This window comes from Elephas maximus, chromosome 3, assembly GCF_024166365.1.
Source record: "Elephas maximus indicus isolate mEleMax1 chromosome 3, mEleMax1 primary haplotype, whole genome shotgun sequence".
Lineage (NCBI taxonomy): Eukaryota > Metazoa > Chordata > Mammalia > Proboscidea > Elephantidae > Elephas > Elephas maximus.
In genome coordinates this window covers 24,915,560-24,941,187 of record NC_064821.1, presented here as the reverse complement: position 1 = coordinate 24,941,187, position 25,628 = coordinate 24,915,560, and the positions used below count along the sequence as shown (strand labels likewise).

Sequence of the window (25,628 nt, the reverse complement as noted above, 5' to 3'; positions counted from 1 at the left end):
CCACCTACATTCCTTGGCTCATGTCCCCTTCCTGGCATCAATTCAGCCTCTCGCTTTCATCTTCACATCTGACCCTCTTGTCTTTTCCTTGTAAGAACACTTGTAATTACATTGCTTCCACCTGGATAATCCAGTATAATCTTCCCATCTCAAAATCCTTAATTTAATCACATCTGCAAAGTTAATTTTGCCATATGTATTGGGTTGAATACCAGCATCAGTTGCCTCTGAGTCAACTTCAAACATGATTTTTTGAAAGTAGATTGCCAGACCTTTCTTCCAATGTGCCTCTGGGTGGACTCAAACCTCCAACCTTTCAGTTACCAGCTGAGGTCATTAACCATTTGCACCAAATGCGTTGAATAATGAACTGAAAATGAACCCTTTGCCCTTGAGTTGATTCTGATTCATAGCGACACTATAGGACAGAATAGAAATGCCCCATAGAGTTTCCAAGGAATGCCTGATGGATTCAAACTGCGAGTGTTTTGGTTTCCAGTCATAGCTCTTAACCAATACACCACCAGTGTTTCCATGGGTTGAATAGTGTGCCCTAAAAAGACATATCCAAGTCCTAACCTCTGATTCTGTGATTTGTCCTTATTTGGAAATAGTTGTCTTTGTAGATGTAATTAAGGATCCCAAGATGAGATCATTCTGGATTTCAGATGGGTCCTAAATTCGATGACTATGGTCCTTATAAGAGGAGGGAAAAGATTTGAAGAACAGATACAGAGGAGAGACATGGAGGAAAGGCCATGTAAAGATGAAGGCGGAGAATGGAGCGATGCACCTACAAGCCAAAGAATGCCAAAGAACACAACCACCAGAAGCAAGGAGAGAGGATGGAATGAAGTCTCCCTCAGAGCCTGCAAAAAGAACCAACCCTGCCCATACTTATATTTCAGACTTCTGGCCCCCAGAACTGTGAAAAAATGAAGGTCTGCTATTTTATGCCACCACGTTTGTGGTAATTTGTTACAGCAGCCCTAGGAAGCCCATAAACCATTTATGGTAACATAGTCACGGGTTTCCGGGATTAGGATGTGAACATCCATGACAGTCTCTCCAGAAATTTTACTTCTTCAATTACATCCCTGTCTCCTGTATTTCCGTTTATCCGAGTGCTTCTTTAACACTGAGAATAAACATGTTCAAATCTCACCTGTCTTTTACACTTCACTGTGACTCCATGTGCCCTTGTGATTTTCACCGTTTGCCTCCTGCTCTGCACTGCTGAGCCTTGTACTTGAACAGCCTACACCAGCTGAATCCACTTTCTTACCTGCCATTTGTTCCCAGTTCAGTGCAATGTAGTTGTGCCCATGTAACTCCTCTGAAAACGCTCTTGCTAGACTTGCTAATGACTTCAAGATGATCAAATTCAGCAATCAGTTCTCTATCTGAATTTATAATATTTAACAAGTCATTCTTAAAGTAATATTAATCATTTTTCACTGATTAAAGTTTTGAAAAAGTTGCCATTTTAAGGTTTATACTTCCCTCAGAGAGTGTATGATGGAGAGTAGAAATCTCAAGTGGTGATATTTAGCAGACAGTTAAATATCTGGGTGAGGTGTTCATGGATTATCCATGGAGAAATTTCTGCTTAAGAAGCAGGGACTAAGAAAGACTGAATAATCTAGGTGCAAACTAACTCTTACCCCTCTTTCAGGTCTTGATTTAAGTGTCATACTTGTGAAGTGCTCCCTGACGCATCCCCATCCAACCCAGAGTGAGTCAGGTAACCCCACTGTAACACTCTCATTAATGAAGGTCTCTTTTCATAACAGCCCTTATCACAATTGCAATGAAGTAATTTGCATGTATTTTTCATTGATCTCCGTCTTCATTCCAAGTACCAGTTACCACCAAGTCAATTCTGACTCATGGTGACCCCATGTCTGTTACAGTAGAACTGTACTCCATAGGGTTTTTAAGGATGCAATCTTTTAGAAGTAGCTTGCCAGGCCTTTCTCCGGAGGCTCTTCTGGGTACACTCAAGCCTCCAACCTTTCAGTTAGTAGCCGAGCACATTAACCATTTATACCACCCAGGGAATCCTCTGCCCTCTCCGTATATGCTCGTATATTCCATCCTGCTTCCTTTTAGGACTTTTAAAACCAAAGCAAAACTATATGACCCAAATACATTCAGTTCACATTTCATTAAAGTTAAAGTTGAACTAAGAGACCACAATAAAACAAAAACAAAAACACCAGGACCCTAGAGCATTAGTAGCCATGAACATGAGTGCTTCAAAAATGTTTTTGTTTAGAGATGTGCTGTGGCCAGTAAGCAGTTGAAATGTGGGTAGGGTGAGTGAGGAACAGAATTTTTAATTTTATTTCACTTTAATTTAAAAATGGAAGCAGGGTAAAATGTTTTTCCAGTAAATACAACTTTATTGTTTTTTTAGGACTCCATTTCACCATTGAATCACATTGTATTGTAGTGTGTCTGTTGGACACATTGTCTAGTTGACCAACAGATTCATTCACTTTGAATGATTTTTTCGATGCACTAATGTGACATGGAAACTTTGGTGGAGTAGTGGTTAAGGGCTACGACTACTAATCAAAAGGTGGACAGTTCAAATCCACCAGGTGCTCCTTGAAAACCCTATGGGGCAGTTCTACTCTGTCCTATAGGGTCGCTATGAGTCAGAATTGACTTGACAGCAATGGGTTTGGTTTTGCTTTGGTTTAATGTACCATTATAATATTTTTATGTGGATATAAAGCACAAGTGACAGTGACATCTATGTAAATTGTAATTAGGTCAAAACATTTATTTTAATTATAATATAATTAAATATTTTTCTAATTACAAACAAGGATGGGCAAGTTTTTTAATTCCTTTAGTACAGAATTGAGTGGAGATACAGAAACTTTTGTTCTGACTGGAATAGTAAGAAAGAAAAGAAACTACACGCAAGTATGTCATGATGGATGGTAACTCCAATTTGCTGATAGAACAAGACTGAAAATCTGTTGTGTAAAAAATTGTAAAAGACAATAAAGTGTACACAATCGAGAGGTATTTTAATCAAATGCTTAGAGATTTTGACTAGAAGTTGTCAAATAACCAATGTCTAACATGTTTTTAATCTGAGATTGTAATTTTGGTCAGCTACGGAATGGCTTGGGTTCTTGAACACACACACACACACACACTTTTTAGATAGATGATAAAACAAATGATCATTTCAGTTATGAAAATGTTGTTAGACAATTAGGAGGAACAGACAGATTTTTTTTTTTTAATGTGAAAGACCTTCAACTAAGCCACTGAGCAATTAATTGCCTGTCAAATAAAGACCTCTCTAACAATGTTGTTGTTGTCATTGTTAGCTGCTGGTCTAGTCAGGCCCTGAGTCATGGCAACCCCCACTCATGGTGACCCCATGTGTCACAGAGTAGAACTGCTCCATTCAGTTTTCTTGAAGTTCACCAGGGCTTTCTCCCCTGAGCCACTAGGTAGGTTTGAATTGCCAAACTGTTCAGCAGCTGATGACAAACATCTTGTGCCACCTAGAGTCCTCATAGACCAATTGATTCAAAATTTGAAAAAATGTAAATACTTTTCTTTAACTGAGTCATGCAATATAAGAGACACTGTCCAATTAATCCATTGGATACATTTTGCTCAAAGGATTTCCACATTTATGAAGAAATGTGGTCAATTCATAGCCTAAAAATATCCGTATATGGATATGGATATCTCTGAATATTAGTCTAATGGAGTTGTTTACTAAAAGGGATGAAGAAATTTCCTATATAATATTTCAAGTCTTGTATTCATAGTTCCAATGGCCATTGGATTATACCATAGAGATTACAAATACTCATCATGTGACATATGTGGTAAAAGCGGTTCATTTAATGCAGCTATCCTCAGTCAGAGGAAATTGCTTCGACTCACCAACCTTGTGTGTAATAACACATCTGACTTTGATTTCACTGTTCTAGTTCTAATTTACTCAACTAACTAAATATGGTATAGTTCTTTTTTTTTTTTTAGTTCTTAGAATTATTAATATGAATTATGAATTCCTAAAGGTGTAGTGGTTAACGTGCTCAGCTGCTAACAGAAAAGTCAGCAGTTGGAACCCACCAGCAGTTCTGTGGAAGAAAGATCTGGCATTCTGCTTCTGTAAGGATTACAGCCTTTGAAACCCTATGGGGCAGTTCTACTTTGTTCTATAGGATCACTACGAGCTGAAGTCGACTCAACAGCAATGGGGTTTAAAGTAATTTAGAAAATAAGTGACTTGTTAATTTTAAAACATACTGCGGAACCTCAATTTCTATGGTAAATCATAGAGTATCAATTTGATTTTCTACAATCAACAGACATTTCTTTTGCCACTTAAATATTTTCTCTTGTATCTGAAATTAAAAAAAAAGTCTTGCTGTTATCACACACACTCTTACTCTTCATAGTCAAACTTGTTGACAGAGTGTTCTACATTCATGAGCTAATTTCCTCATTGCCACTTCACTCCGCCTCACAAAAAACAAAAAACATTTGTAGTAGAGAGTTGATTCTGACTCATGGTGAACCCATGTGTGTCAGAGTAAGGGAAACCTATGCGTGTCAGCAGGGGACTACTCTGTAGGGTTTTCAATGGCTATGATCTTTCAGAAGTAGATCACCAGACCTTTCTTCCGAGGTGCTTCTGTGTGAATTTGAATGACCATCCTTTTGGTTAGTAGCCTAGCACTTAACCATTTGCACCCCTCAGGGACTCCAATGTCACTCCCAAACACACTACGAATAGGCTTCTTGCCATCACTCCACCAAAATTGCTCTTTCTAATGTCTTCCATGTCACTAAATCCAAGGAATATTTTTCAGCCTTTATTTTACTTGGTCCAATAGCATCATTTCACAAGGTTGACTCTCCCTCTTTTGAAATAGGACTTTCTCTAGCTCCGCAGCATGTTCAATTCCAGATTCACTGAGACAGAGCCATCTCTTTTTTCTTTTGTGTTATTTCGAGACCCCAAGTTCCAGAACTACAGGGACATGAGTCTTTGTAGCAGAAACTCATTCCTGATGCAGAACCTCTTTCCCTCAAAGCTAAATCAATAACGATGAAAACTCCTCCAAGAAGGAAAAAGCCCAGTGGAAACAAACAGATCCATCTGGCTCCAAAATTGCCCACCTGGTAACAGAATTACCACACATTTCCTTTCTGCCATTTGCTCTTTACCCCAAGGGAGCTGAAGGGCTTTGGAGAGGAGAACATCAGAAGAACAATTTAATTAATGAGGAATGATGAGAAATCATCCCCCGAGGCTTGAGAAACCATAAATCCTTCCCTGGTACCCCCTACTAGTAGAGCACTGATGTCTGGCCAGGAGAAGAACACACTTGTGCCTCTCAGGCACATAATTTGGGAATCACTTTGTGACAGGCTCCATAACCCCGTCATTCCTGGTGGCAGAGTCAGTCTTCAGCATCCAAGCGTCAGAAGAGAAAGAGGTTGTACAAGCATTTCCTAAATGGCACCAGCTGCATGAGCCACACTCTCCTAGTGAGTACTGTGAGGAACAAGGAGGATAAAGAAAGGTGGCAGGGGAAGGAGCAGAGACAGAGTAACACTATTGATAATGTCCCATAACATTTTTTTTTTTTTAACCTCTAGAGTTTGCTCTCCTGGTTACTTACATCTTTTTAGGTTACATGGCAGCTGTTTTCTACCACCTCTAGCTCACATGGATCCTCACTCTGGAAACCAATGTCTTTCTCAATGTCAGTAGAAGTTGGCACTCCCTCATGTGTGTTCTTTCCTTTAGAGCTTCCAGCCTATCTTCTAAAGCCTTCCTCTTTCTTCGCGATTGCGGTAGTTTTCAAAGAGGGGTCGCCAGCAGCATCAGCATCACCTGGGAACTTGTTAGATACACTGATTATTTGGTCCGACAGAAGACCTGCTGAGAGTGGGTCCCAGATATCTGTTTTAACAAGCTCTCTAGGTGATTCTGACTCAACAGGAATATTAGATGTGAGTTATTAGGCCATGATTATGTGCCAAGAGCTTCACATGCATTATCTAATCTAATCCTCATGACAAGCCTAAGAGTAAGAATATTGGCTCCATTTTGGAAAGAGTCCCAAGATAACACAGTTGGAAGTGGTGGAGCCGAGGTTTGAGCCTAGGCTGCATGACTCCAGAGCTGGTACTCTTAGCAATTGTGTAGGTCTGGGACTCCCTTTCCAGGTGATTTCCAGATGAATGCTAAAGTTTAAAAACCTCTGTTCCAGCAAAGTACCTGCATCTCCATCTCTCCCACATCATTAGTTGGTTTCTATGAGATGAGACTGTGCACCTTCCTTTATTTAACAAATATGTGTTGAATGCCCACTCTAAGCTAGGTGTTATCTATATTGCAATTGCAAATGAACATTTTTTTTCCTTTTATCTTTCCTACAGGTTGTTTGCAGATACATAAGAAAGCTGATGACACTGATTTGTTCTAATCGTGTTCAAGCTGGCAATCATATCACTAGCTGATAGTGAAAATTTTGTTTTTTATTTACTAATATTATATCTCATTTATTTCTTGACTAATGGAATTTCTTTTGAATTGTTAGAAACAATGTTAAATAATTATGAGAAGAGGGCATGTACTTTCCCCTTCCTGCCTTTTGTTTTGTTTTTCTAGGGTTTAATGATATATCTTGGCTTAATGATTGGTTTAGCATAGCTATTCTTTGTCATTTTTAGAAGGTATCTTTCCATTCTGTATGACTGAAATTCTACTCTTTTCTCCTCTCATCAATGCTATTAACTTTCATTAAGTGCATTTGAGTTCATGATAAAGCTATATATTTTTTTCCACATTGATTTACTCATGAAAATGCTTTGTTGTCTGACTGCCTAGTATTAAACATTTTTTGCACTCTAAAGGTGAGCATTAATTGGTAATGGAGTAGGCTATTTTATCAAACAGATAACTTCATTTTACTCCTCTTTTCAGGTTTTTGTACCTACAGTCAATGTGAGAGTACCTTGTAGATCTCTCCTATTGTCTTATATATGATCATTTTTGGTTCAGCCATCATTCAGCTTTCTGTGCTCTTTGAGTAGAAAGCACTGGGGTATCAGGATAAGTAAATATTTGAAAATGTGATCTCTGAACTTTCATACCTGATTTGGTGGTAAGGGGACAGATATTAATCAAATAATTCCATAAGTAAATGTAAAAATGTAACTATGATTTGTGCAATGGAGAAAAGTATAGGGTCTTATGAAAGAAAAATCTAAGGCTCTATGACTATGGGGATGGCACTTAGTAGGCTGGGAGGGCTCAGGGAAGGCCTCTCTTAGGAAGCAATGTTTGATCTGAGAGCTGTAGGAATCAACACTGGAAACAAAGGCAAGGAGAGCACCCAGCAGAGAAAGCTGCTGTACTTGCACAGACACAGTTATAGGGACGAATCACAGTGTTTTTAGGACTTCTAAGAAGGCAACAATGGAACCGTGATGGCACAGTGGTTGAGAACTTGGCTGTTGACCAAAACATCAGCAGTTCAAATCCACCAGCCGCTCCTTGGAAAGCCTAAGGGGCACACTGACTCAACGGCAATGGGTTTTGTGGTAAGAAGGCAACAGAGTCCCTGAGTGGTGCAAATGGCTAGGACTCTTGGCTGCTAACCAAAAGGTTGGAGGTTCAAGTCCACTCAGAGTTACCTCAGAAGGAAGACCTGGTGACCCACTTCCAAAAGATCACAGCCATTGAAAACCCTATGGAGCACAGTTCTAGTACTACTCTGACGCATCTGGGGTCACCATGAGTCAGAGTCAACTCCATGGCAACTGGTAGCTGGTAAAAAAGGGAAGAATGTTGTCACTTCGAAAGTGAAAGGCTGGGTGGTTCTTGATAAGGGCAGGGAGGTTGGCAGGAACCAGACACACAGGCCCTTGTGGGCCATAGTGAGTCAGGTTTTTATCCCGATGGCAGAGGGAAAACCTTTAACAAGGCGTTCATGCTGGGAGGTGCTACAGATGTTGGTGATAATTCTTTGTCAACCTAATTTCTTCTCTGTGATCAATATTCTGTCCTTTTGAGTTAAATACAGTATGTAGTTGCCTGAAAAATGTCCATTTCCTTAAGTTTTAAATTTTAGCACCCATTTGTATATAATAAACCAAAAATCCATTGCTGTCAAGTCAATTCCAACTCACAGCGACCCTATAGGACAGCCCCGTAGGGTTTCTAAGGACCAGCTGGTGAATCTGAACTGTTGATCCTTTGGTTAGCAGCAGAGTTCTTAACCACTGTGCCACCAGGGCTCCTTGTACAGTCTTTAGTAATTTATAACATTCCCTCTATGTGTCAGGAGGGTTCTTTTCTCGTTTTCTATGACTGTTCACCCCTCCTTCCTTCATTCGTTCCTTCCTTCCATCCTTCCTTCTTTTCTCCCTCCCTCTGTCCCTGTCTCTCTCCTTCCTTCCTTCCTTCTTTTGTCTTAATTGACCTTAGCAGATATTTGTGTGTTTGATTGGCCTTAGTTCCAGAAATGCGCTCTTGCTTTATGGCTCAGTTCTCTTTCTTTTTGTGTTGAATAATTTATACTTTATCTTTATTGTTCCCTTTTTCTTCAACAGCATATGAGGTGGTTAGTTCGATTCTCCCTTTACAAAATTAGGAATTCGTACAGTGAATCCTGCAACAGCTGGTATTGTGTAAGGCAGAAACCTACCAGAGAAGAAAAACTCAAATATATTCCACTAAAACAAGCAATTGAAAAGTGATAAGACTGCAAGCTGTCAAGGCGGGAAAACTTTCCATACCCAGAAAAGTGAGGAAGTCCCATTGATTTCCAACTCTCACAGGTTTCACTGTATTTAAAATAGAATTCCTATTTGTAATACTTGAAAATGACATATCCATGCTTAGTTTCAATTTCTATGATTATTTGTAAGAATGAACAATTTATCATTTTATCCGACTATTTTTATCTCTTGAGAGTATTTTGCTCTGTTATATTGGCATACTCACTGTTTTATTACTGTCTTTTATTAAGGTCTGTGTATATTAGAGATGTTAACCTTTTTGGTCATATAGTCTGAAAATATTTATTTTCAATTTCAAATTTGCTTTTTTTCAATAAGGTACCAAATAAATTTTTAAAACATACTTAATAAATGTTTATAAAAATAATGCAAAGAAGAAATTTATCAGCCTTAAACGTATATTTTAGTAAATAAGAAAAGTTGAAAATAAATGAGCTATACATATGTCAAGAAGTAAGAAAAAAAAAGTACATTAGACCCAAAGAAAGCAAAAGAAAATATAATCATGTTTAAAGAAGTGATTAATGAAATAGAAAACAAAATATAATAGAGCAAATCAATAAGGATGAAAGATGGTTCTCTTAAAAGACTGATAAATTCTTGGTAAGATGACCACAAAAAGCATTTAAAATATCATTACAAATAAGGTGTCCTTATGCCAATAAATTTAGAAATTTAATGAAATGAACAAATTCTTAGGACAGCACAACTTACTAAAACTGACCCAAGAATGAGTAGACGTGAATAGTCCTATATTCATTTTTGGAAACCCTGGTGGTGTACTGGTTAAGAGCTATGGCTGCTAACCGGAAGTTCAGCAGTTCAAATATACTTGGCACTCCTTGAAAACCCTATGAGGCAGTTCTCCTCTGTCCTATAGGGTCGCTATGAGTCGGAATCAACTCAATGGCAACAGGTTTTTTTTTTTTTATTCTTTATAAACAATGAATCATAATTTAAAACCTGTCACACAGTAAACTTCAGATCCACTTGGCTTCACAGAGATTTTTCCAAATATTTAAGGAGGAAATAACACTAGCCATCCACTACATGTTCAAAATGATATAAAAACGTGGAACAAATTCCCAAGGCACTTCTGGGTGAACTCGAACCTCCAGCCTTTTGGTTAGCAGCTGAGCCATTAACTGCACCACTCAGGGACACACCTTTTATATTGAGTCAAAAATGGCCTCTGTGTAAAACCTAGCACAGAATTCAAATTTGTATACATCCAATTGTTTTTTAAAAAATAGCCAAAAATAGGTGGATTTTTAGCCACTTAAAGACTGCCTGCTTTCCCTATCCCACAAAACTGCACCCAACATCTTGTCGTTGTTGTTAGGTGCAGTCGAGTCACTTCCAACTCATAGTGACCCTATGTACAACGGAATGAAAGCCTGCCCAGTCCTGTGCCATCCTCACACTCGTTCTTATGCTTGAGCCCATTGTTGCAGCCACTGTGTCAATTCATCTTGCTGAGGGTCTTCCTCTTTTTCTCGGGCCCTCCACCTTATACAACATCTTATAGGTAAGATAAAACCCTGTAGTTATAAGGACCCTAAGGTGCTGCCCTCTTCTGAGCTCCCTGACCCAGAGACTCTTCACCTTGCTACAAAAGAACATTTGTGAAGAAATATGTAAACTTCCCTCCCTCTCTTTGCTTCCCCAGGGGTTTTCAGGCCCTCTTCCCTTCTTGTAGCTCCCTGCACCCCTTGCCTCTGTTAGACCTCCTCCTGTGATGGACCGCCTCTTACATATGGTTTTCAATGCTTTCATCACGACAAATAGCTTGCTGTGCAAAGCTAACTCAGAGTCATGTCTTTTTCCTGGGTTAGGACCACTACCCCAGTTCCCTCACCTCACTACATTATCTCAGCTACAATATTCTCTGAAGCCTGACTCTTTTCTGATAACATCTCTTCGATGGGTTTTTTTTTTTTTTTTTCCATTTTTCTACCTTGAACTATTTGGCATTGTATGACAGTTCACTTTTTAATGTTTTATTTTGACACAATCACAGATTTACAGAAAAGTTGCATGAACAGCACAAATAATCCTCAAATACCAACATTTTACCACATTTACCCCCTTTTTCTCTCTCCTCTCCCTCCTCCCCCTCCCTTCTCTCCTGCCTCTTCCTTTTCCATTTCCTCTTCTTCTCCTGCTCCTTTTCCTCTCCCTCCTTGTTCTCCTTCTCTCTCTCTCTGGTAATTTTTCTGAACCGTTTGAGAGTAAGTTGCATTTCAGATACAGTGCCCCTTTACCTCTAAATCTTCAGTATTGCCTAAAAACGATGACATCATCTTATATAACTACACAGTACTATGATAAAAATGTGGAAATCAGCATTGATATAATACTATTACCAAATCTACAGAGCTCATTCATATTTCAAGTCATACCAGTAGTTGCATTTTTAGCAAAAGAAAACCCCAGATTGTACACTACATTTGGTTGACATATATCTCTTTTGCCTCCTTTCATCTGGAACAGTTCCTAGACTGTCTTTGTTTTTTATGACGTTGATATTTTGAAGGATACAGGTCAAACATTATGTAGGCTATCCTTCAATTTGAATTTTTCTGGTGTTCCTTAATCTTTAGATTGAGGGCATGTATTTTGTGCAGGAATCTCACAGAAGTGACATTGTGTCCTTTTCAGTGTAACTTGTCAATAGGCAGATGATGTTGACTTGCCCCATTACTGAAGCCCCATGACCATCTGACAGAGTTGTTATCAAATGGGTGCTTAAGAAAGATAGCTGGGATTAGAGACCCCATTTTCTAGGGTTCCATGAAATTTATAAGTGAAAGGAAGTCCAATTCTTAGACAAAGTGACTGACTTCATAAATAACTTGAGTGAAAAGCATGGTCAATCTTGATATTATATAGAAAATGCCTGCCTGCTGTTAATTGGTGCTGTTCTTATCTCATCCTTCATAGATACATCAGCCACATGGAAACTGAAAACCAAACAGGAGTTTTAGAGTTCATCCTCCTCGGACTCTCTGAGGATTTGGAACTGCAGCCCTTCATATTTGGGCTTTTCCTGACCATGTACCTGATCACCATACTTGGGAACCTATTCATCATCTTGGCTGTCAGCTCTAATCCCCACCTCCACACCCCCATGTACTTCTTCTTCTCCAATCTGTCCTTAGTTGACTTTTGTTTCAGCAGCACCGTAGTCCCTAAGATGCTGGTGAACATCCGCACACAACATCCGCACACAGAAGAAAGCCATCGCCTATGTGGACTGCCTCACTCACGTCTATTTTTCCATGCTTTTTCCTATTCTGGATACTCTACTCCTGACCGTGATGGCCTATGACCGGTTTGTGGCCATCTGTTAACCTCTGCACTACATGGCCATCATGAACCCCCGCCTCTGTGGCCTGCTGGTTTTTACTACCTGGTTCATTGGTGTCATGATATCCCTCCTCCATATTTCTTTGATGATGCACCTGACCTTCTGCAAAGATCTTGAAATCCCACATTTTTTCTGTGAACTGACAAAGATTCTCAAGTTGGCCTGCTCTGATACCTTCCTGAACAGCACATTGATATATTTTCTGACTGGTGTGCTGGGGGTTTTTCCCCTCATTGGGATCCTTTTCTCTTACGCACAAATTGTCTCATCCATCAGGAAGATGTCCTCATCTCAGGGAAAGCAAAAAGCATTTTCCACCTGTGGGTCTCACCTCTCAGTCGTTTCTTTATTTTATGGGACAAGTGTTGGGGTCTACTTCACCCCTGCAGTGACTCACTCCTCCCAGAATGTCTCAATAGCCTCAGTGATGTACACCGTGGTCACTCCCATGCTGAACCCTTTCATCTACAGCTTGAGGAACAAGGATGTCCAGGGGGCCCTGGGAAAGCTCCTCAGCAGAGTGGCCTCTTGTCTGTGATGGATCCATTGGCCCCAGAACTAAGAAGATTTGTAGGTATCAATGGCAAAACGCTTTTGATTCTGAAGTTGGATCAAATCCTAACTCTTGAATCTCTCAAATCACCTTATTCTTTTACCTGATCCTGGTGGATATAAGACTTTGCCCTCTCACAGTTTTTACATACTTTTTAACAACTAACATCTGTAACTTCTTTGATGGCATTTCTGCCTATCTTCTGTCCAAAAATTATGTCCAATGAGTTTTGCTATCATGCCAAGAGCAATTCTGAACTTACTTTTTTAATTCCTTTGTGATCTTTCTGCCATATTGCTTACATGCTAGTGAGTTCTAAACTTAAATTTGAAGCATTTATTATACTTTTTCTGTCTCAAGTGTTGGCATAGATTCTTAAACTATTGACATTGTTTACCTTAATTTATTTCTGTGTTTACCTGTGGATTTTTGTTGTTTATGTGTGGTTATCACCAACAGTGTTATTTATTTATTCATTTTTTTTTTTACTGAGTAAAGTATGATAAAATACATGTAATAAAATAACTTCTTTAGTGCTTATCATCCATTATCTTACATAATCTTCCCAATAGGAACAATTACTGTTCCCATTTTAACAGTTGCTATCAATTCGTCTCCAACTCATGGCAGCCCCATGTGTGTCAGAAGAAAACTGTGCTCCATAGGGTTTTCAATGGCTAATGTTTCTTTTTTTAAAAATAATTTTTATTGTGCTTTAAGGGAAAGTTTACAAATCAAGTCAGTCTCTCACATATAAACTTATATACACCTTACTACATACTGCCATTTACTTTCCCCCTAATGAGTCAGCCCGCTCCCTCCTTCCAGTCTCTCCTTTTGTGACTGTTTTGCCAGCTTCTAACCCTCTCTACCCTCCCATCTCCCCTCCAGACAGGAGATGCTAACACAGTCTCAAGTGTCCACCTGATACAAGTAGCTCACTCCTCATCAGCATTTCTCTCCAACTCATTGTCCAGTCCATTCCATGTCTGATGAGTTGTCTTCGGGAATGGTTCCTATCCTGGGCCAACAGAAGGTTTGGGGAGCATGACCACCAGGATTCTTCCAGTCTCAGTCAGACCATTAAGTCTGGTCATTTTATGAGAATTTGGGGTCTGCATCCCACTGTTCTCCTGCTCCCTCAGGGGTTCTCTGTTGTGCTCCCTGTCAGGGCAGTCATCAGTTGTGGCCAGGCACCATCTAGTTCTTCTAGACTCAGGATGATGTAAGTCTTTAGTTCATGTGGCCCTTTCTGTCTCTTGGGCTCATAATTATCTTGTGAGCTTGGTGTTTTTCATTCTCCTTTGATCCAGGTGGGTTGAGACCAATTGATGCATCTTAGATGGCCGCTTGTTAGCATTTAAGACCCCAGAAACCACACTTCAAAGTGGGATGCAGAATGTTTTCTTAATAGAATTTATTTTTCCAATTGACTTAGATGTCTCCTTAAGCCATAGTCCCCAAACCCCCGCCCTTGCTCCACTGGCCTTTGAAGCATTCAGTTTATCCCGGAAACTTCTTTGCTTTTGGTCCAGTCCAGTTGAGCTGACCTTCCATGTATTGAGAGTTGTCCTTCCCTTCACCTAAAGTAGTTCTTATCTACTGTCTAATCAGTAAAGAACCCTCTCCACCCTCCCTCCCTCCCCGCCTCGTAACCACAAAGAATGTGTTCTTCTCAGTTTAAACTATTTCTCAAGATCTTATAATAGTGGTTTTATACAATATTTTTCCTTATGCATCTGACTCATTTCACTCAGCATAATGTCTTCCAAGTTCCTCCATGTTATGAAAGGTTTCACAGATTCATCACTGTTCTTTATTGATGTGTAGTATTCCATTGTGTGAATATTCCATTAGTTATTTCTCCATTCATCCGTTGATGGACTCCCTGGTTGCTTCCAGCTTTTTGCTATTGTAAACAATGCTGCAATAAACATGGGCGTGCATATATCTGTTCTTGTAAAGACTCTTATTTCAAAGAACCAGCTTTTGGCTCTGTTCATTCTTTCACCGTGGTGAAAGCCACCATCATTCTAGAAGTATTACAAAATCACTACACCTAGCCACCCTGAGCCTGCCCTTGTCATCAGGGGGCTGTTTGAATAATCTGTCTGACACTAAATCTTTAATCCCGTCTTTTCTATTCTCCCCATCACTCACTCCATTATAACCTTTACTAGCCTCTGTATGACCTGATTATTGATTTTTTCTGAATTATTGCTCTTGTGGGTCATCATTTTTGCATTGCTTTTCTTCGTGGTTATTTAAATAAGAATTTACTGTCTAGCATGTTCACAGTAGCCTTCAGCAATCACCACTCCTCTAATCCTGACTTAGAAAACTTACTGTGTGAAGTGAGATGTGTTTTAGGATTTCAGTTAGTTTATGCTTGAGTTTCTCGAGATAATTAGGCTTTAACCTCTCTGCCATATAATTGAACATAAAGTAATTGAATCTTTCTTGGCATCCTATTTCATCAGTGAACCTGCTACTCCAATAATGATTCAAACTCTGCTTAGAAAATTATGATCGAATATTTATTAAGTGTCAAACTTCCTGGGGATGAAAGACATGGGACTCACACCTTGTTCTCCTGATTCCCATCTCAGGCTATGTCCCCTTTACAAGAATATATAAGGATTTTTGTTCTCCCATCTACTTTGATTCAAGATGAGCAAACAGAGGCAGAAGCATCAATTCTGCCTCTTGTTTCTGGGGATTTTTCCAGCATGAATATTGTGTATCACTGGGTTTTCTATGAGTAGTAGTTCATTTTACAACTCACACTAGAAATCCGAGATATGGAAATCTTATTCCCTATAAAGATGATGATTTCATGTGGACCCATCATGGAATGATGACTATTACTAGATAAACTTCAGGGGTATTTGTGATTCTGTACATTGACAATAAGAGCATGAAGCTGATTTTTCTATTGGAAAAGCAAATGTTGACAATTACCAGTAATGGTAAAATTGAACACTCATTGACAGCTACAGCTCAAATAAGTATCCTTCATTCATGTATCTTATAGAAATTTCCACTCGTGTGAATGGAGAGAAGCTTAAGATTTATATAGGAGTGTTGTGATAAGAAATTGAAACATAAAATGATATTCACCCCTCAGGAAATCCTATGTATTAGTTAAACCAGATTTTAACTAAATTCATGAGCTTCACAGAGAGAATTAAAATACCATGTTGTGGTAAATGCCAGCAATTTGGGGGACGTATTTTATGTGTAGTGTGAAACTATTTATGTAAATTTTCAAAAAAACTCTCATGGCTGTATAAACCAATCTTAATATTGTCAGGTAAGTGTTCCCAGCAATTTCATGACTGTTGTTCCCCTTGGGGAAATGGTAGTGCAGGAGAATGGGATCATGCAGAAATAGGAGGAAACTTATGCATTATTTGTAACATTAAATATCTCTGAAATATGAGTTATGAAGCAAATATTAAACGTTTACATGTTTAATATGTCGGGTGGTTATTAATGATAATAATAATAGCTAACCTTAATGGGACATTTATTAAGTACATGGAAATATTTTAAGTCAGCGATTCACAACACTTGCTCTAGGATCACCAGGACCCTCAAACGTAGGGATTCTGATTTAACTGGTTCTTGGATGTGGCTAATGCATCAATATATTTTAAAAGAACCATGGATAATTACAATGATCAACCAGAATTGGGAACTTCCATTCTAATATATGTAGACAGATGTCTTTTGATTTCTTACTACAACAGCTGTATAAAGTAGGTTCAATTATTATCGCCATTTCACAGATGAGGAAATTGTCTAAGAGTTTGTGGTAATATACTCTGAACTTTTCTTTTTTCATTCTTTCCCCTAATTATATCGTATTGTGTCCTTCCAAGGAGAATGATAACATGAGTTGCCTTCAGGGAGCTGAATTTAGGAGAATTACAATCCCCTTACAATCCCTTTACCAGGAAGGACTAACATGAAAAGCTGTTAAATAGGCCTTAGAAAGGTAGGTTTTAGGCCTGGCTCTGGGATTTCCCTGGTCCTGAAATTCTCAACTGTTAATATACTGGGTTGGATTTAATGAGAAACAAATGCTTTAAAGGTTGAAGATTAGGAGCATAGTGTAGTACTTTTACCAAGTTTCTCCAAATGCTGACAAAAAAGGAAAGAGTGGCCTCGAACACCAGATGTTTTCCTGAGATTGCATATGGTTAATACAAACAACCCTGCATAAAATGAAAATGAAATGAAAAAGGAAAATCGAGTGTTCCTTATCAGTTAATTATTGCTTAATCATGGACAGGAGAATTGCACTGAATATCATTTTGAATCAGTGACAGTATACGATTGTGTGCATTTAAGAAAAACATATTTTTCAAAATGTGAAGTCCCACAAAGACCAAAGGTTAGGATTTATACTTGAAAATAATTTTAAAAGACAACCAACACATTTGATATTACTCAGCTATAAAGAAAAATGAATTTCTGATACATAATTACAACACGGATGAAACTTGAAAACATCCCACTGAGTATAATAAGTCAGTCACAAAAGGACAAATATTGTATTATTCCACTTATATAGAATATCTAGAATACACTTGCCTATAGGTCCTCACGATGGGACCAGTAAGCAACATCATGATAAATGGAGAAAAGATTGAAGTAGTCAAGGAATTCATTCTACTTGGATTCACAATCAATGCCCATGGAAGCAGCAGCCAGGAAATCAAATGACTTATTGAATTGGGAAAATCTGGTGCAAAAGACCTGTTTAAAGTGTTTAAAAGCAAAAATATCACTTTGAGGACTAAAGTGTGCCTAAACCAAGCAATAATATTTTCAATTGACTCATATGCATGAGAAAGCTGGACAATGAATAAGGAAGACCGAAGAAGAATTGATGCCCTTGAATTTCGCTGTGTTGATGAAGAATATTGAATATACCACGGACTACCAGAAGAAAGAACGAGCCTATCTGGTAAGGATGGCGCCGCATTGTGCAGTGTTTCGTTCTGTTGTGCATAGGGTTGCTATGAGTCTGAAACGACTTGACGCCACCTAACAACAACAGCAACTTATTAAGGTTATGCTTGAGCTCATTATTGCAACCACTGTGTCAATCCACCTCATTGAGGGTCTTCCGCTTTTCTGCTGACCCTGTACTTTACCAAGCATGATGTCCTTCTCCATGGGCTGATCCCTCCTGACAACATGTCCAAAGTATGTAAGATGCAGTTTCACCAACCTTGCTTCTAAGGAGCATTCTGGTTGTACTTCCTCCAAGACAAATTTTTTCGTTCTTTTGGCAGTCCGTGGTATATTCAATATTCTTCACCAGCACCACAATTCGAAGGTGTGAATTCTTCTTCGGTCTTTCTTATTCATTGTCCAGCTTTGACATGCATATGAGGTGATTGAAAATACCATGGCTTGGATCAGGCGCACCTCAGTCTTCAAGGTGACATCTTTGCTTTTCAACACTTTAAAGAGGTCCTTTTCAGCAGATTTGCCTGATGCAATGCATCTTTTGATTTCTTGACTGCTGCTTCCATGGCTGTTGATCGTGGATCCAAGTAAAATGGAATCCTTGACAACTTCAATCTTTTCTCCGTTTGTCATGATGTTGCTCATTGGTCCAGTTGTGAGGATTTTTGTTTTCTTCATGTTGAGGTGCAATCCATCCTGAAGGCTCTGGCCTTTGATCTTCATTAGTAAGTGCTTCGAGTCCTTTTCACTTTCAGCAAGTAAGGTTGTGTCATCTGCATAACGCAAGTTGTTAGTGACTCCTCCTCCAATCCTGATGCCCCGTTCTTCTTCATATACTCCAGCTTCTTGGATTATTTGCTCAGCATACAGATTGAATAGGTATGGTGAAAGAATATAACCCTGACGCACACCTTTCCTGACTTTAAACCAATCAGTATCCCTTTGTTCTGTTTGACTACTGCCTCTTGATCTATGTAAAGGTTCCTCATGAGCACAATTAAGTGTTCTGGAATTCCCATTCTTCGTAATGTTATCCATAATTTGTTATAGAAGATTTTTCTTAGCTGCTGCAGTCTAATAAGTTGTTAGGGAAGAACTATTGTGCCACTTTTCTAGTCTTCTATTCCATCCTTACTATATGCACTCTTGGTCTTTTATTCTCTGTAAAGTACAGCTCTGATTTTGTTACCCACATGTTCAAAACATTTAATAATTCTCCATGACCTATGAATTTAGTACAAATTTATCAACCTATTTTTAGGTTTCTATCTCCCCATAACTCTCCTATATCTATCCTACGTGCCATCCAGACTGGCCCCTTTCAGGTCTTTGTTCCTGCCATTTCTTTTGCTTGGAATGCCTTCTATTCATTTTTTAACCTACTTCTAATCCCATCTACCATGAAGCCTTCTCTGATTTTTCTTCTTACAACTCTCTATTGAATTCCCTAGTATTTGATTTGTATTTTTCTTATTACATTAATATTCCCTCTAATACTACATTATATGGTTTGTACTTGGCTTGTCCTTCTTAGTAGCCCATCTTTTTTTCTGTTTTCTTTTTTTTTAGTGCTTTAGGTGCAAGTTTACAGCTCAAGCTAATTTCTCATACAAAAATTTATACACATATTGTTTTGTGACCTTAGTTGCAATACCCACAACAGGACAACACATTCCCCTTTTCCACCTTTGGGTTCCCTAAGTCCATTCAACCAGTTCCTGTCCCTTCCTGCCTTCTCATTCTGCCTCCGGACAGGAAACGCCCATTTGGTCTCATGCATCTGATTGAACTCAGAAGTACACTCCTCACGAGTATTATTTTTTGTATTATACTTCTGTCTAACCTTTGTCTGAAGAGTGGGCTTTGGGAATGGCTTTAGTTCTGGGTTAACAGAGCATCTGGGGACCACAGTTTTGGAGTTCCTCCAATCTCTGTCAGGCCATTAAGTTTGGTCTTTTTTACATGAATTTGAGTTCTGCTCTACACTTTTCTCCCACTCTCTCAGGGACTCTCTGTTGTGTTCCCTGTCAGGGTCATTGGTGATAGCCAAGCACCATCTAGTTCTTCTGGTCTCAGGGTGGTGGAGTCTCTGGTATCTGTGGCCCTTTTGTCTCTTGGGCTAATATTTTCCTTGTGTCTTTGGTGTTCATTCTCTTTTGCTTCAAGTTGGTTGGGACCAGTTGATGCATCTTAGATGGCCACTGGCAAGCTTTTAAGACCCCAGATGCCACTCACCAACGTGGATGCAGAACATTTTCTTAATAAACCTTGTTATGCCAATTGACCTAGATGTCCCCCAAAACTATGGCCCCCAGGCCCCAGCCCCAGCTACCCTGTCCCTCAAAATGTTTGGATGTGTTCAGGAAATTTCTTAGCTTTTGCTTTGGTTCAGTTGTGCTGACTTCTCCTGTATTGTGTGTTGTCCTTCACTGAAGATGATCCTTGTCTACTATCTAGTTAGTGAATTCCCCCCTCCTCCCACCCCACCCTCGTAACCATCAAAGAATGCTTTCTTCTGTGTTTAAAACTTTTCTCGAGTTCTTATAATAGTGGTCTCATACAATATTTGTCCTTTTGTGACTAATTTCACTCAGCATAATACCTTCCAGATTCACCCACGAGAAACTTCCTGGAATTACCATTGTTCTTTATCGTTGTGTAGTATTCCATTGTATATATGTACCATAATATGTTTATCCATTCGTCTGTTGATGGGCGCCTAGGTTATTCCCATCTTTTTGCTATTGTGAACAATGCTGCAGTGAACCTGAATGTGTTCGTGTGAGGGCTCTTATTTCTCTAGGATATATTTCAAGGAGTGGGATTGCTGGATCATATGTTACTCTTATTTCTAGCTTTTTAAGGAAGTGCCAGATCGATTTCCAAAGTGACTGTACCATTTTACATTCCCACCAGAAGTGCGTAAGTGTTCTGGTCTCTCCACAACCCCTCTAACACTTATTATTTTGTGCTTCTTGGATTAGTGCCAGCTTTGTTAGGGTGAGATGGTATCTTATTGTAATTTTGATTTGCATTTCTTTAATGGCTAATGATCGTGAGCCTTTCCTCCTGTATCTGTTAGCTACCTGAATGTCTTCTTTGGTGAAGTGTCTGCTCATATAATTTGCCCATTTTTTAAATTGGGTTATTTATCTTTTTGTTGTTGAGGTGTTGCAGTATCTTGCAGATTTTAGAGATTAGGCCCTGATCGTATAATGTCATGGCAAAAGTTTTTTTTTTCCCAATCTGTAACTTCTCTTTTTACCCTTTGGGGAAGTATTTTGATGAGCATAAGTGATTTTTAGGAGCCCCCAGTTATCTAGTTTCTCTTCTGGTGTTTGTGTATTTTTAGTTATGGTTTGTATACCATTTATGCCATGTATTAGGGCTCCTACATTATCTCTATTTTTTCTTCCATTATCTTTTTCATTTTAGATTTTATGTTTAGATTTCATCCACTTTGAGTTAGTTTTTGTACATGGTGTGAGGTATGGGCCTTGTTTCATTTTTTTGCAGTTGAATATCCAGCACCATTTTTTAAAGAGACTGTCTTTTCCCCATTTAACAGACCTTGGGCCTTTGTCAAATACCAGCTATTCATAGGCATAGAGATCTAATTTTTATTAGTGGTTACCAGGGATGGATGGAAAGGCTCATGAAGATAACTGTCATATACAAATGCTATCTGATTAAGAACATTAACTTTAATGTAGAATGCTGTTTCTGAGATTCTAACTTGTTGTGACCACTCTTTAGTGTCAGGATGGACCTCTCCCCTCAAAAAAATATTTTGGTTCAAATGTCGTGGCTTATGAGGCCGCACACACACCAAGGGTGTATGACAAGGCTTATTACTCATGTAACGATACTGTCTAGGGAAAGCAGGGCTGGCCCCCCAAGCTGGGCTGAATACAGCTTGGAATAGGAAGGCAAGTGGCTGTCTTGGGATTTTTTGTGGTTAGGAGGTGGCTCTGGACTAAGGGTTCTAGGACACTGGCAGAGGCTTGCCCAATTTGCATCTATTGCCAGCACTAAAAGCAGAAGTACCTGGGCTGTCTTATCAGCTTGCCTAGATACGAGGCAGAAGGCAGAAAGGAGGTTGAGGTTTAAGAGCTGTCAGTGGTCAAACATCCAAAACAATGGAGGCTGGCTTTTATTACATAGCTCTTACAGGGTGTATGTAAGTGGTCCATTCAAAGGAACTTAGTGTACTGCATTTTGATAAAATAGAATACATTTTACAGCTGCTTTGTGTTCTTTAGTTAGACTGATTTTTTTCTTAAAGGGTTAAGAATATTTTTTATTCCATATTTGCTTCATAAAGTGGGGAATAATGTCTTACCTGGACTGACACAGGGGCTGCAACAATGGGCTCAAGCTAAACAACAATTGTTGTTGAGGATGGCACAGGACCAGGCAGTGTTTTGTTCTATTGTACATAGGGTGGCTATGAGTTGAAACAGACTTGATAGCAATTAACAACACCAAAAATATCTGTTTTTTTTTTTATTGTTCTGAAAATACAGAATGCGACACTTGGCAGTTCAGGATTTTTTACATGTACAATTCAGTGACGCCAATGATATCAATCATGTTGGGCAACCATAACCATTAATTTTTACAAAATTTTCCATCACCATAAACAAAAACTCAATGCTTCCTATATAACAATTCCCCCATCCTCTTTCCTTCCACCACGATAACCACTAACAACCTTTGCTCTCTATGCATTTGTTTATTCTAGGCATTTCATATAAGTGAGGTCGTACGATATTTGTCCTTTTGTGATTGACTTATTTCACTTAGCACAATGTTTTCAAGTTTCACCCATGTTGTAGAATGTATCAGAATTTCATATCTCTTTATGGCTGAGTAGTATTTCATTGTATGTATATAACACATCTTGTTATCCATTCATCCATTGGTTGTCATTTAGGTTGTTTCCACATTTTGGCTATCGTGAATAGTGCTGCAGTGAACCCTGGTGTACATGTGTCTTCATTGCTTCTTTCAAGTATATACCTAGACTGGAATTGCCGGGTCATATGGTAGTTCTATGCTTATATTTTTGAGGAATCACCAAATTCTTTTCCATAGTGGCTGAACCATTTTGCCTTCCCACCTGCAATGGATGAGGGTTACAATTTATCCACATCCTTGTCAACATTTTTCTTTTTTTTTATCTTAGCCATTCTTGTGAGGATGGAGTGGTATGTCCTGTGGTTTTGATTTGCATTTAATGCTAACATAAGTCCTGGTGGTGCAGTGGTTAAAGCACTTGGCTGCTAACCAAAAGATCGGCAGATCAAACCCCCAGCCCTCCTCAAGAGAAAGATGTGGCAGTCTCCTTTTGTAAAGATTTATGGCCTTGGAAAGCCTATGGTGCAGTTCTACTCTGTCCTATAGTGCCCCTATGAATTGAGATCGACTCAATGATGATTGTTTTTTTTAATGGCTAATGAAGTTGAGCATCTTTTCATGTGCTTGTTGGCCATTTGTATGTCCTCTTTGATGAAATGTCTGCTCAAGTCCTTTGTCCATTTTTTGACTGGATTGTTTGCCTTTTTCTTGTTAAATTGTAGGAGTTCTTCATACATTCTAGATGTTAAACATTTATCCAACATGATGATTGGGATTGTGTGTCAACTTGGCTGAGCCATGATTCTCAGTGGTTTGGCAGTCATATGTGTTGTGAGATTTGATATAATGTGATCACCCCCATGATGGGATCTGCTGTAAGTAGCCAATCAGTTGAAAGGGAATTTCCTTGAGCAAGTGGCCTGTATCAAATATAAGTGGACGTTCTGGCAAGGCTCCTGGGCTTTTTCTCACTCTGGATCCTGCAGCTGGTTTGTGTTCATCCTCTGGTTCTTGGGACTTGAGTTAGCAGCTTACCTGGCAACTTGCTTGCCAGTCTTGGGATTCATCAATCTTTGAAGCCAGTGAGCAACAGCCTTGTTCTCTAACCTGCTGATTTTAGCTCACCAGTCCATATGGCTACATGAATCAGGAGAAGCCTCCAGCCTGACCCATATACTTGGGACATTCCAGGCTCTACAACCGCATGAGCCATTTCCTTGTTCCAAATGTCTCTCTCTATATATTTGTATGCTTTACTGGTTTTGCTTGTCTAGAGAACCCAGCTGAAGACATCAAATATATGGTATCAAAAATTTTCTCCTAGTCTGTAGTTCTCTCTTTACTTTGTTAATAAAATCCTTTGATGTACAGAAGTTTTTAATTTTGATGAGATACATTTATCTATTTTGTGTTTAGTTGCTTGTGCTTTCAAAGTTATATCTAAGAATCCATGGTTAAAAAGTAGGTCCTGAAGTATTGTCCCTAAGTTTTCTTCTAAGAATTTTTTGGTTTTAGCTCTCTTCACATTTAGGTCCTTGATACATTTGGAGTTAATTTTCATATATGGTATGAGGTATGGGTCCAGCTTCATTCTTTTGTATGCGGAAATCCAGTTGTCCCAGAGCCATTTATTAAAGAGACAGTTCTTTCCCCATTTAATTGATTTAACATCCTTGCCAAAGATTAATTGACCATAGATATGCCTGCTTATCTCTGGATTCTCAATTCTATTCCATTAATTATATGTCTATCACTGTACACTATAGACTGTTCTGATTAATGTAGTTTTATATTATATTTTGAGATCAGGTAATGTGAGCCCTCCTACTTTTTTTTTTCAAGATTGCTTTGGCTATTTGTGATCCTTTATAGTATTGTAATCAGGGCCCTGGTAGCACAGTGGTTAAGAGCTTGGCTGCTAACCATGGTCAGCAGTTTGAATCCACCAGCCACCCCTTAGGAATTTTATGGGACAATTAAACTCTGTCAGTTTGTCATATTGTGGGGACTTGTGTGTTGCTGTGATGCTGGAAGCTATGCCACCAGTATTCAGATACCAGCAGAGTCACCCATGGAGGACAGGTTTCAGCTGAGCTTCCAGACTAAGACAGACTAGGAAGAAGGACCCAGCAGTCTACTTCTGAAAAGCATTAGCCAGTGAAAACCTTATGAATAGCAGCAGAACATTGTCTGATATACTGCTGGAAGATGAGCCCCCCACATTGGAAGGCACTCAGAAGATGACTGGGGAAGAGCTGTGTCGACCTTGATGATGTAGATGGAGTCAAGCTTTCGAGACCTTCATTTGCTGATGTGGCATGACTCAAAATGAGAAGAAACAGCTGCAAACATCCATTAATAATTGGAACCTGGAATGTACGAAGTATGAATCTAGGAAAATTGGAAATCGTCAAAAATGAAGTGGAACACATAAACATCGATATCCTAGGCATTAGTGAGCTGAAATGGACTGGTATTGGCCTTTTTGAATTGTACAATCATATAGTCTACTATGCTGGGAATGACAACTCCAAGAGGAATGGTGTTGCATTCATCGTCAAAAAGAACGTTTCAAGATCTATCCTGAAGTACAACGCTGTCAGCAATAGGATAATATACATTCGCCTATGAAGAAGACCAGTTAATATGACTATTATTCAAATTTATGCACCAACCACTAGGGCCAAAGATGAAGAAATAGAAGAGTTTTACCAGATGCTGCAATCTAAAATTGATCGAACATGCAATCAAACGCATTGATAACTACTGGCGATTGGAATGCGAAAGTTGGAAACAAAGAAGGATCAGTAGTCGGAAAATATGGCCTTGGTGATAGAAACAATGCTGGAGATCGAATGATAGAATTTTGCAAGACCAACAACTTCTTCATTGCAAATACCTTCTTTCACCAACATAAACGGCGACTATATACATTTTAATTTTTTTTTTTTTTTTGGACCTCACCATACGGAACACACAGAAATCAAACTGACTACATCTGTGGAAAGAGATGATGGAAAAGCTCAATATCATCAGTCAAGACAAGGCCAGGGGCCA

General features: G+C 39.0%; 1 pseudogene; it reads left to right on the top strand.

Annotated features, from left to right (window-relative positions):
- The first annotated feature begins 11,761 nt into the window (after positions 1-11,761).
- Positions 11,762-12,713, top strand: LOC126072085 (olfactory receptor 7D2-like; annotated as a pseudogene).
- The last annotated feature ends 12,915 nt before the right edge of the window (positions 12,714-25,628 follow it).